Raw genomic sequence first — 13421 nt, forward strand, 5'->3', positions numbered from 1 at the left:
ATGGGGAGGAGAGTAAAGTTTAGAAAGTCTTATATGTTCAATGAGTGAGAACCACCTCTTTCTTCTGCTATGTCTTGAAGCCAAGATGCTGGACAACAGTACCAACTAAGGTTTTCAAAAGCCCTGCCATCTGTAATGATTCCATCAGTCTCAGGAGGCCCATAAGAGACAGGAGTTAGAACTGGATAAGTCTTCTATGGAAGTTTTTTAGAACTCCAGAGATTTCTGTTATGTTGCCTAGTGCTATTTATTACCTAGTTTAAAGCTCTTGAACAACATTATAATGCCAGGAGATCTAAGACTAGGGCAAGAGAAAAAGGAGAGAAATTCTGGTTTTAGGATAGGATTTTTGGTAGAGTTACTATAAATATAAAATGTTTTGGAAAACATGTGAGGGATGTGTTGGGGAGTTGGGGTTCCAAACAGTAGTTTCAGATGCCTTTAGACTACTCACGGATCTTCTGAGATATTTTCAATAGTTGAGTATTAAGCACTGTAGTTGAATGAAAGTCTCACATCACTCCTATCTTCATCAGCTCAATCATCTTTCTGAATCTCAGCAGTAAAGTCTGAAGGTACAAAGGTTGTCTCTGCTCCATCTCACTAGGAGAGTTATTTGGTTACTTGGTATCCTACATTGCCTAATATGACTCCTATTACAAAAATTTAGTCATCTTTTGTTATATAAATGAAGAATTATTTGTTCCATTTACTCACATTTCAGACCTGTGACACAAAACAATGCCATTCTGATCAGAGATGTGCTTCCAATTGTGGGAGGAGCCTTCTTTTTTCAGATTGGAAACCAGCTGAGTTCTCATGCTAATGATGCAGTCTTTCATGCCTTTCACTTCTTGTAGCCATTGGGTCCTCAGAAAAGGACAATTCAGGATTGTGGAGGCATTTTGGTCTCCACTGAGAGGAGGGTTGGAATGCATGGATGAATCAGGATTTCCAACTGAGATTCTATCCTTTTGGCTTCATCAGCTTCTTTGCAAACCACAGTAAAGGTTCCCATATGTTCACCATAGAGATTCAAGTTCTTAACATATGACTAACAAAAAGACATTAATAATACCTTGATCAATGAAGTGAACAGTCCATGTTGATATAAGTTATGTATACACAATTATGTTAAATATATTTCCATATATTCACATGGTACATATTCCCATACCTAAAACATACACCCTCCTATGGAAATTACATTGGCACCTGGCATGCCATGTCAAAAAAGGCAAAGAGTTTCCTTTGCTTTACCACTGACACCATTTTCTTTCCACTGCTCAGGATGAGGATTGACTCCCATGGGACTTCCATGAGCACAGGCACGCAGAAGGATAACACTGTTTTGGGATTTTTGAAATAGCTCTGTTGCTCCATAGCTCCAGCCAAGTCAAAGTCACAAGTCCTAGAGTCATAATAGTGATAGCCTTTCAGCTACATGTCAATATCCCTGAAGATGGGGGTGTAATTTCCCCAGAATGGTTTTATAAGATAGACATCCCAGATGAATTTGAAGAACTATGGCAGAAAGAAAAGAACTATAGAAGAAAATTGACTTCCACTCTTGATATTCCAGTTCCAGAAATTGTCTGTACAGTGATATATTGTTTGTTTTTCAGAAGCTTGTTGTTTTTTCCCAGAGTCAACTCTTCTGATGCCTTTCAAAAGTCAGTCAACCCTCCAATGGGCAGATATTATTTGTCCATGTTCTTCCCTGCAATTTGAGCCTCTGTCTTATGGACAGAGGGCTTCCCATTATCATCTTGATGATTCCCAGATTCCTTCATTATTTTGGTGTCCCTCTTAAAACTTCTATTATTCCCAAGATAGGATCGATGACACCCATTTCTATGTGGTTCTACCAGGAACTGCCTCTGACCAAGACAGCACTGAGGCATGGATGGAAGGGTGTACCTCTGAAAAAGCAGATGAAAAGAGTGTAGCAGCACCATGGTGGGCCAATAGAGAGATGAGTGGTTGCTTATATGAGACCCTAGATGGCATTTTTCAACACTAATCTTTTAGCACTGTCTTTGATCATTATATAGGTGAGAAGAGCTAAGTCTGTCATAGTTGATTATCACACAATGTTGTTTTTACTATGTACACTGTTCTCCTGGTTCTGCTCATTTCACTCAGTATTAGTTCATGTAAGTTTTTCCAGTTTTTTCTGAAATCTGCTTGCTCATGATTTTTTATTTTAAAAAATAGCATTTCTTTACATTCATGGGCATTCCCCCAATTTCCAATTCTTTACTACCACAAATAGAGTTGCTATAAATATTTTTATATAGAGTTTTTATTTTTAATCTCTTTGAGATAAGACCTAGTAGTGGTACTACTGTGTTAAAGGCTATGTGTAGTTTTATAATCCTTTGGACATAGTTCCAAATTTCTCTCCAGAATGGTTGGATCAGTTCACAACTCCATCAACAGTGTTTTAGCTTCCCAAGTTATTTAGAGCATTTTTAAAAATATAACTATAGATTTGATTTCTCAACAACTTTGATTTTCTAAAAATTGCTTGTTCATGCTCTTTTCTTTTTTAAAACTGGTTTATTTAATATTTTATTTTCTCCAGTTACATAGCAAAGCAAGTTTTAACATTTCAACATTTTAAAACTTTGAGTTCCAAATTCTCTTCCTTCTTTCCTGGGCCATTCCCCCCCCCCCATGAGAAAACATATGCTTTAGGTTTTAAATATATAGTCATGTAAAACATTTTCATAATATTCTTATCATGTCCTTTAACCATTTATCAATTGAGGAATGACTTTCATTCTTATAAATTTGACTAAGTACTCTGTTTGAGAGATGAAATATTTATCAGAGAAACTTGCTATCAAAATTTTGCACAGTTGTATGCTGTCCTAATCTTGGATACATTGGTTTTGTTAGTGGAAAACTTTTTTAATTAAGTGCCCTAAAATTATTCATTTCACACTTTGTAAGACTATCTCTTATTTGATTATAAATTCTGCCCTTATCCATAGATATGATAGATAGACTAGTCTATGTCCCACCTAATTTGCTTATGGTATTACCCTTGACATTTAAATCATATACACATTTTGACCTTGAACATTGTGAGTTTCTGACAAACTTCTTTCCAGTTTTTCCAGCAGTTTCTGTCAAATAGTGAGTTCTTGTCTAGAAGTCTGGAGGTTATCAAACAGAGATTTCTAAGGTAATTTCTGTCTGTGAATTGGGTACCCAATCTATTCCACTGAATCTCCACTTAATTTCTGAGTCAGTACCACATTATTTTGATGATTATCACTTTGTAAAACAATTTGAGAACTGATATGGCTAGGCCATCTTCCTTCATATTTTTTTCATTAATTCCTTTGATATGGAAGAAAGAATTTTCCATAGGAGGGTGTATGTTTTAGGTATGGGAATATGTACTGTGTGAATATATGTAAGTGGAAGATGACAGGAAGATACTGAGTAATGATTAGTAGTCCCTATATGTATAGTATATGAAAGGAAAGTGGAATAAATAAAGCTAGAAAGGTTGAATGATTGGAACCAAATTATAGAAAGAAAGCCTTAAATAGTAGGCTGAACTCATTGTTCATCCTGTGTAATTCCTGTGTCTCATGCACACACACACACACACACACACACACACACAGAAGGAGGGAGGGAGGAGGTAGAGATTGAGACCAAGCCTACAGAAGTCATAAGGTGAAAAAGGTAAGAGATGGTTATTCTAGGCTTGTGAGTGGGTGTGGAGGGACCGGATTGGTGGAATTTTCCTAATAACTTCTGATCAGTTGCTGTCATAAATAGTCTATAGGGCTAGATTATTATGTGGGCAACTAGATGGAAGTTAGTTCTGGGATTGGAGCCAAGAATATTCATTTTCCTGAAATCAAATCTGCCTCAAACATTTACTAGCTATGTGATCTGGGGAAGGCACCTGTTTGCCTCAGTTTTCTCAATTGTAAGATAAGCTGATAAAGGAAAAACTACTCCAGTATCTTTGTCAAGAAAACTCCATATGGGTTCAGGAAGAGTCAGACATAATGTTTATTTATCTATTTCTTTCTTTATTCATTCATTCATTTATCTATCTATCTATTTGTTTGTTTGTTATTTATTTGATTATTTATTCATTTATTCATTCATTCACTCATTTATTTGTTTGTTTGTTTGTTTGTTTATTTATTTTTACAAAGCAATGGGGTTAAGTAACTTGCCCAAGGTTGCAAAGCTGGGCAATTAAGTGTTTGAGGCTGGATTTGAACTCAGGTCCTCCTGACTCCAGGGCTGGTACTCTATCCACTACGTCACCTAAGCTGCCCCAACAGCAACAACAGGGCTAAGTTTTAAAAACTAAGGGATGGATGTCTAGTTTAGAAGTGGAGTGATCAGTATCTTACACAGCTGGAGGGAATTTAGTAGAAATATTGGGAATTAAGGATAGAAGTGATTGTGTTTAAGATATGTTATTTCAGAGAGGATAAGATTCAGCACATATTCCCATCCTCTTTTTGATCACAGACCCTCCCTCTCCCCACCCCCCTCAACCTCAGACAAGAAGTGGAGACCAGTTGGCTAGGAAATTTAGGTTAAAGGACATAACTCATTAGTTCCTCTTAGTGGCTGACATCATTAAAGAATAAAATATTTAGGGTTCAACATATAAATTGGAAAAGGAAACCTTTCCTAGCACCTTGATTTATAGCTTCTCCCTTTAGTACATGCTGATGAAACCTCTTTATGAGTGCCAGTCCAATCAAATTAGAAGGGCCAGAGGTTGCAAGAACTATAATTTATCTGAATCTCTTCTAGCAACTGCCACCCTCATTCAATAAATATGAGAAACCAGTAGCAGTTTCATTTCTCTGCCCAAATCACCCATACAGGATGAGCTTTGAGAATTAATCTTGTTGGTTGGCATCAAAGGGTGGGATTAAGAGCATAGGGTGTGACAAAGTAGCTCTGATCCTCAGACTAGGTGTCTTTCTACTTCTAGTTGATTTTAATCTTCGTATTTATCTAGAGATAGTGGGATAGATTCTTCCATCTTCCAAGTTAATCTGCATAATTTTCCTTTGCCTTCTAAAAGCCTCAGCATTCCTAAAGGGAATGGGATTTAGAGCCATCTACTCACTGTGAAACAGATTTCAACTTATTCTGAGAAGTATCTGACAATGAGTAGCCTGAAATGTGGAATGCAAGATTTGGGAAGAGAATGAGTTTCCCTAAATGGTGGAAGGAATACCTTCAAGTGGAAGTTGGATTAATATTTATTGGAGATTTTTGTTTGAAAGGTTCCTATTCAGATACAGAGTATATTAGATGACCTCTGATGTCTTTTCTAGCCCTGTACTTCTATGATCTGCACACTTTAAAAATTTCTAAAAATTTTCTGATTGGTCCATGATATCAAATTCCATTTCCCATGGGGCAACTGATGCCTTTTTCCTGCAAAGGCAAATTCTGCAGATTAAGCTGGGAAGGAGAAGAGCCTTCCAAAGGTCAAGTACTCCAGCCCTATGTCTCTGGATAATCATTGAAATCATCTTGGTGAAGTGAAAAGGGAGTTAGACTGAACAACTATGAGCACATTATTTTAACTACCTTGGACTGTTTCCATATCTGTAAAATGGAAGTAATTTCAGAGAAGCCTGGAAGGATTTTCATAAACTGATGCTGAGTGAGATGAGAAGAACTAGAAGAACATTGTACATCCTAAGCAACATGGGGATGATGATCAACCTTAATAGACTTGCTCATTTCATCAATACAACAATCAGGGACAATTTTAGGGTATCTGTGATAGAGAATACCATCTGTATTCAAAGAAAGAATTGCAGAGTTTAAACAAAGACCAAAGACTATTACCTTTAATTTTAAAAAAGTTATCTTATTATGTAATTTTGTTATCTCTTATATTTTATTTTTCCTTAAGGATATGATTTAACACATTCAGTTTTGATCAATGTATAGCATGGGAGCAATGTAAAGACTATCAGACTGCCTTCTGTGGGGAATGGGAGAGGGAAGCGAGATTAGGGGGAAAATTGTAAAATTCAAAAACAAGAAGTTTATTATGAGCCAAATAAATTAGAAAAGCTACTATAATCCCTAAAAAATGGAAGTAATTTTCATTGAGTTTCTCATGAGATATTTGTGAAAATCAATTAATTGGTATATGTAAATAGTAAGTAATGTAAATGTATGTAAATAGTAATGTAAGACTAAATCAATAAAATAAATGATTTTCATTATCAACAAAAAATGCAAATTGAAACAACTCTGAGGCACTATCTCACACATATTAGATTGACTAATATGACAGAAAAGGAAAATTACAAATGTTGGAGGGGATGTGGCAAAATTAGACACTGATATACTGTTGGTGGAGTTGTGAACTGATCCAACCATTCTGGAGAGCAATTTGGACCTATACCCAAAGGACTATATAAAATTATGTATACCCTTTGCCTCAGAAATATCACTACCCCACACAATATCCAGCAAAATATATTCAGCAAAACCAATATTCCAGAGTTTTTTTTTTTAAAGAGGACCGCTTTTCTGGCATATGATTGTGATGGAAGACCATGATGCTATAAGAAATATTGACCAGGATGCTTTCAGAAAAAAAAAAGCTAGAAAGACTTATATGAATAGATGCAAAGTAAAATGAATGGAACCAGAAGAATATTGTACATTTGTCACAGCAGATCAACTATGAATGACTTAGCCATTCTCAACAATACAATGACTTAAGACAATTCCAAGAGACTTATGATGAAAAATGCTAAGAACCGATGGAGTCTCAATGTAGATTTTTACTGTCTTTTTCTTGTTTGTTTTTTTGCCTGTGTTTCTTTCACACCATTTACTAATATGGAAAAATGTTTTGTCTGTTTGAACATGTATAACACATAGCAAATTGCTTGTCTTCTCAATGAGGGGGAGGGAAGAAATGGAATGATAGAATCTTAAAAAGCCAGAGTTAAAATTTATTTTTACATGTAATTGAAAACAATTTAAAAACTAAGTGACTGCTATTTGTTATTCAGTCATATCAGTAGCATCTGATTCTTCATGACCCCATTTGGATGTCTTTTTGGCAAAGATACTCAAGTGGTTTGCCATTTCCTTCTCCAGCTTATTTAACAGATCAGGAAACTGAAGTAAACAGGGTTAAGAGACTTGCCCAAGATCATACAATTAGTAAATGTTTGAGACCAAATTTGAACTAAAGTCTACCTGATTTCTGGCCCAGGACTTTATTATTGCAATAGAAATGAATTTCCTAACTTAGTTGCAGAAATCTTCCCAGTAAGGAGAGCAAAATAGTTCTTTCTTGCACATCCAACTTCTGTATTGGTTATTATTATTATTATTTACAGCCCCATAGTACTTTTCCTAAAGCACGGTTCTAACCATTTCACCAACTTACTAAATAAATTCTATTGCCTTATAGTATAAAAATATAAATTCCTCAATTTTGTAGATTTTTCTTCACAATCTGTTTCCAAGCTATACTTTTGACCTGACTATAAACATTACCAGTTTTAAACAGATCTTTTTAAATGTTCTTCACTCTTAATATTCCAATGCCTTTGTTGACTGTACCTGGGGGGAAGGGGGAATACCTCCATGCATAGAATGTTCTCCCTCCCTGTCTCTGCCTCTTGGATTCCTTTGTCTCATTTGAGACTCAGATTAAATATCACCCTCTACAGGAAATTTTTCCTAAAATTCCTTCAACTTCTAGAGCTCTCATTCCTAAAACCATTGTGAATTTATTTTGTGTATAATTATTTATGTATATATCAACCTTCTCTGAATATAAGCTGCTTAAAGCCAGTGTATATTTCATTTTGGGCTTTATATTCCTGGCATATTTTAAGCATTTAAAAAAACATTTATTGGTTGATTGAATCACTACTACTCTTCATGAGATTGACCTATTATTTGAATCTTGTATTCACTGATAACCAAAAGCCCACCTGGTTTATATTCTATATTTCCTGGATATAAATATCTCAGCATTATACAGTCTCTTTTTCCCACTCTTCTCTTCATTACCACAAAGTGTACATCTCAGGAGACTGCTGTGGGGAGACAATTTTTACCTTCTTGGTTTTCTCCTATAAATATGTGCATGACCTATTTTTATCTGCTTCTACCTCAGCTTCCTTTACTTTCATGGGATTAATTCTCTAAGTGCCTGAGAAAAGAAAACAGATCTTTCCTGTAACAGGAAACTCCTGTTTGGGGCTGCTAGAAAGTCAGTGTGCACCCCAGGTTGTTCTGGGAATGAGATGCTATAGCCAGTTTTAAATCACTCTGGACACTGAGGCAGTTTTTATATAAACCCCAGAGATTTTGCCTTTACTGGCCTTGCTGAGTGGAATAGTTATTACTTTGGTTAGCTTCTTGTGTAAAGCCATGGGCACCATTTCCTTCAGAGCTAAGGGACTCCACACAGACTTCGCTGCATTAGTATTCTCAACATAAGCTCTTTGGAAGAAATGAGTTCCCCACAGATTGACTAATTGGAAATTAGATAGCTTTTGCTAAAAAAAAAAGTCTGGTAACTCTTAAAAACCAAGGAAAATATATTTTAATTTCTTATCAGGGGCTCTTTCTTAGGCCAAGAAATGAACACAACCATGTTATACATGTTTACTAATAACAGGTCTCATTTCTATAGTTCTTTAATCATAATAAGTCTATGAGGTGCATAGTACAAGGATTATTTACCCCATATTTAGAGATCAGGAGATTGAGTATTAGAGGGTTAATTTGCCCAGTTTCAGTGATCAAACTGGGAACTGAATTTATATATCTTATAATATCTAAGTTCCATGCACAATAGATTGAACATAGGAAGCGGGGCGGGGGGGGGAGGGAACTGAATGATAAAAGAACCCATTTGCTATATCTTCTTCTATTGGTTACTGGAAACACACATTGAACAGCTAAGCAAAAAAACAGTAGTCAGTTTGTTCTTACTCAGCTATTGGGGAAGTATTGTTACAATCTGATGGTCAGTAGCAATAGTAAATTCCAAGCTGTTTCTGATCCATGGAAGGAGTTTAGGCATCAAAACCGAGTGAAGAGAAGAATTTTAGAAACTCAGAACTGGAGGAGACATCAAAGGTCATCTAGTCCTGCCCATCCCTGAAGTATAAATCTATTCTTTAACATCAATAATAAATGGTTTTTTGTTCCATTTGAATAGTTGTATGTTCAGCCCCTAGCATACAGGAAGGGATTAAAAATGCTTGATGATGAACTGATTCTAATCCTGGGGAACTCCCAGCTCTCAGAGAGCTCATTCCACATTTGGATAGTTCTTATTGTATGGAAATTTCACCCAAATTTCTCCTAACACTAAACTGAGATCTGCCTCACTGATACTTCTATCTTTCCAGCTTCTGAAGATAAGTAGTACATTGCTCATCTTTTTTTTTTCCATTAGACTATCTTTCAAATACTTAAGAAAAGCTATTTTAACTCACCACCAATATTTTCTCTTTTAGATTAAACATTTTCAGTAGTTAGCCAATTCTTGTATGACATGGCTTCCAAGTCCCTGTTTGCTCACTTATAGACATGGCTCCAGATTGACTTCATCTTTTCCAGAATGCAACATACATAATCACACACATTACTCCAAATATAACTAGACTAAGGCAATTTGCTCTCTTAATGAACCAAAACCTGGTCAAAACCAGAAGTCAGGAAAGACAATCACTAGAGGGTTGGTTAGGAAAGGGGCTGATAAATTGCAAAGCTGGTTCAGAACACTAGAATTATCAATCAGGGAGAGTGCCCAGAAATTCCACATTGTGTTAAGGATGAATCTGAGTCAAAATTGTGAGGTTAGCTTGGAGAGAGAGTTGGAGATGATCATGAAGAATCATACATAGCCTTTGGCTCATAGAATTGAAGAATGAAAGTGAGAAGGAATCTTAGAGATTGTCTAGTTCTACTCCTTCATTTTATATATGAGGTAAATATGAAGTCCAGCATAACATTCTTTAAAAATTGGTTTTGGCATGTTAACATTCAATTTTTCTTTAGTTTTTGCAAGGCAATGGGGTTAAGTGCCTTGCCCAAGGCCACACAGCTAGGTCATTATTAAGTGTCTGAGTCTGGATTTGAACTCAGGTACTCCTGACTCCAAGGCTGGTGCTTTATCCACTTCGCCACCTAGCTGCCCCCTTAACATTCAATTTTTACTAGACTGTTTGCTGCTGAGGGGAGGGGAGTGGGAGGGAAGGATGGTAGAAAATTGTGTAACATAAACATGAAAGTGGATAAATGTTGAAAAACTTTCATAGCATGTAAATGGAAAAATAAAAAATGTTGATCCCATAAAGTAAGAGTTTAATAAATGCCTGTTCACTGATCCTTCAAAAGAGCATCTCAGAAGCTGAAAAGTAGATATTCATTCTCCAATATATGGTGGGGGAGAATTACATTCTTCTCCTCTGGTTTATTTAATGATAAAGCAGAAAATGAATTGGCCACTATGAGGCTTTACTGTCTATGCTTTATATAAGCCATCAGTAGGGTTGATCCTGAACTCCCCTTACATATTTAAGGAAACTCCCCATACTCCAACAAGGAAGAGTGCTGTGGAAGAGAGGCCTAACCAGAGATGGAGATGGATAAATAGTGAAGACAATTTGTTTTATAATGTAGTTGGGAAGAAAATACAGAGAAACATTTCTAATATGTCTATGTTTATACTGACATTTATAAAACTGACTCAAGAAGACAAAGACACAAGTTCCTTTACTAGCTAGAAACTTCTTTCATCTGAAGAGCTATAATATTTATCTAACTGAGATTCATCATTCATTCTACAAATATTTACCAAGCAAGCTACAAAGTTTAAGAAATACATAATCTCTTGCTTCATGGGGCACAGTCTAATTTAGGGATAAAGATACAAACACAGAGTTGACTATGCATTTGATGGCAAATATATTAAAGATGTTTCCCCCATCCTTCTTAATCCCTAACACCACTATCACAAAGTGTTTTGTGAGGTGCAAGGGATATACTTCCTTATATAGAAGTGATATCTGCCTTCATATAGATCCAACTCATTGCTCCTAGTTATGATCTATGGGGACAAAGAGAAAAAAATACAAACCCTCTTTGAGATGATGGCCCTTTAAATTCTTAAAGGCACTGATCATGACCTTTCATGACTTCTTCAAGGGAATAATCATAATTTCTTTTAATTACTATTAATATTGTATGATTTCCTATCCTTGTTGATTTTCCATCTCAATAGATTTCCTGGGTGATTTCTATTGGTAATAAGCAGAGATACTGGCAAATTTTCCATTTTGGAGTTTGAACTCACCTGAACTTATTTTAAAATAATGCTTGCATGTAGTTACCTAGTTAGACCTCTGGGTGGCTCCATTTGCCCAAGGCATGAGAATCACTAGACTAGATGCTTCTTGCTGTAACAAAGGCAGCTGTAGAAATATCTTTATTCTTTACCTGGAAAGGCTACAAAAATTTAGAGCTTGTTTGAAAATTATACCAAACTTTGACCTGATATCATTAGACTCAGATTCTTTCATTTCCCTAAATCTCTGTGAATGGGAATTACTTTCTTGCCTAGAGTCAGGGAAATGACAATATTGCTCATATTTGTCTGGAGAATACAAAGAGGACTAGAAAATGCAGACCCCTCCACTTTTGCCTTTTTCTCCCCACTCCCCAATAGGCTGATGATGGACTTGTGGTTTTAAAAGAACTTGTATAGTTTATCGAATCTAAGATATGGTGGTAGGGGGTGAAAAATAGCAATCACATTCTGAACAGGAAGCTGTTTAAGGAAATGGAACTCAAAATAGAATAGAACCCTAGAATTGAAAGATGTCATACACTGTCACTGCTTGAAAGAACCTTGGGATTACAGAATCATAGGGTTTTTTTTCTTTTAAAGGAGTTTTTTTGGTAACTTGTTTTTATATTATATTTATTTCTGAAAACTCTTCTACTTGCTTTGCAACAAAGAATTTTTTTAAAAAGGGGAAAAGATAATTTAGTGAAGCAGAAATAGCATATACACACATATATATGCATATGCACAAACATATACATATCTACTTTCATGGATATATGTACATATATATCATTTGAATCTGACAATATAAATTGATGGTTTATCAGAAGTGTCTCCCAACTTTGCCAAAAAAATGAAGGAACTATATGTTCATTACAACTTTATATTTTCTCTAGAGCCAAATAGACATTATAATTTATACAGAGTTCAAGTTTGTTGTATATAGTTTTCTTTCCCTTTACATTGTTATGGTAATTGTATATATTTTTCTTGAGAAGTCTACCATTTCCAAGATGGAAAGATATTGCAGATGATTTAGTCTAACTCTTCTTAATTTTACATGTTGCCCATGATCCAAGGGGTTGTCCCTCTCCCGCAGAAGAATCTGGCACTCAATTCAAATTGGTCCCTTTCAGTCCCACCTTTCAGTCCCTTTCAGTCAGACCTCAGAAAGAAGAGGACAAACTTTGTCTTGCATTCTTTGCTTCTTTATGCTCCCAAGTGAGGGTTCTGGGGAAAATATGATGAGGTATGGTTCATATCTGTGGTCTACCTGAAAGGAATTAACATAGTCTCTTCAAGTTACTCAATATTATGATAAGTAGATATTGGCTATAGGGATAACAACAACAACAAAAGTACCAACAACAACATTTATATTGTGTTTTGAATTTTGTAAAGATCTTTATATATTTTATCTCATTTATCCTTACCTTTGTATAAGGCATTTCTAGGTGAGAAATCTCTTCCAATGCAGATCATCATCAACTCAGTTATTAATAATCTTAAGAGAGTTGCTTAGAATACTGAGAAATTAGATGATTTGCCTAAGGTCACACAGCCAGAGTGTTATGTGGCAGAATTTGAACCCATATTTTTCCAGTTTGAAAATCAGTACTCAATTGGCTATGTCATGTTGTTTCATATAAGGTATGGTATGATAATGTCTTTGATTTCAAAGTTTAAAACACAAAACACTCATCAGAGAAAAAAGACAGATCTGAGGTAAATATGAAATGTCTATTCGGTAGCTCTGCAAGTCTCCTGAAATTCATTCATGCTTCCCAGGAGAGAGTATGTAATAAGAATAATTGGTGATGATTTATATTTCACTTATTGATCATCTTCCTGGTTGTGATTGCCAAGAATGGACACAATGATATAAGTACCTCACGTTCCCATAACTTATATCTTTGACCCTAAGCCTCTCAAGCTCATTAGGTAGCTGTGAAGACTGGTAAATATCCATCTTAGGATCCCTCTTCAGTCACCTGTGCTTAGGGACAGGAATATAAAGCAAAATAACACACTTGGGGAAATGGAGTTTCAGAATTATGTTCCA

At 35.6% G+C, this 13421-nt stretch overlaps 1 pseudogene; it reads right to left on the reverse strand.

Moving 5' to 3' along the window:
- Nucleotides 1-670: 670 nt before the first annotated feature.
- Nucleotides 671-13421, reverse strand: part of LOC141504265 (aspartate aminotransferase, mitochondrial-like) — a 66130-nt pseudogene continuing 53379 nt past the window's right edge.

This window comes from Macrotis lagotis, chromosome 1 (assembly GCF_037893015.1).
Source record: "Macrotis lagotis isolate mMagLag1 chromosome 1, bilby.v1.9.chrom.fasta, whole genome shotgun sequence".
In the NCBI taxonomy this organism is placed as follows: Eukaryota; Metazoa; Chordata; class Mammalia; order Peramelemorphia; family Peramelidae; genus Macrotis; species Macrotis lagotis.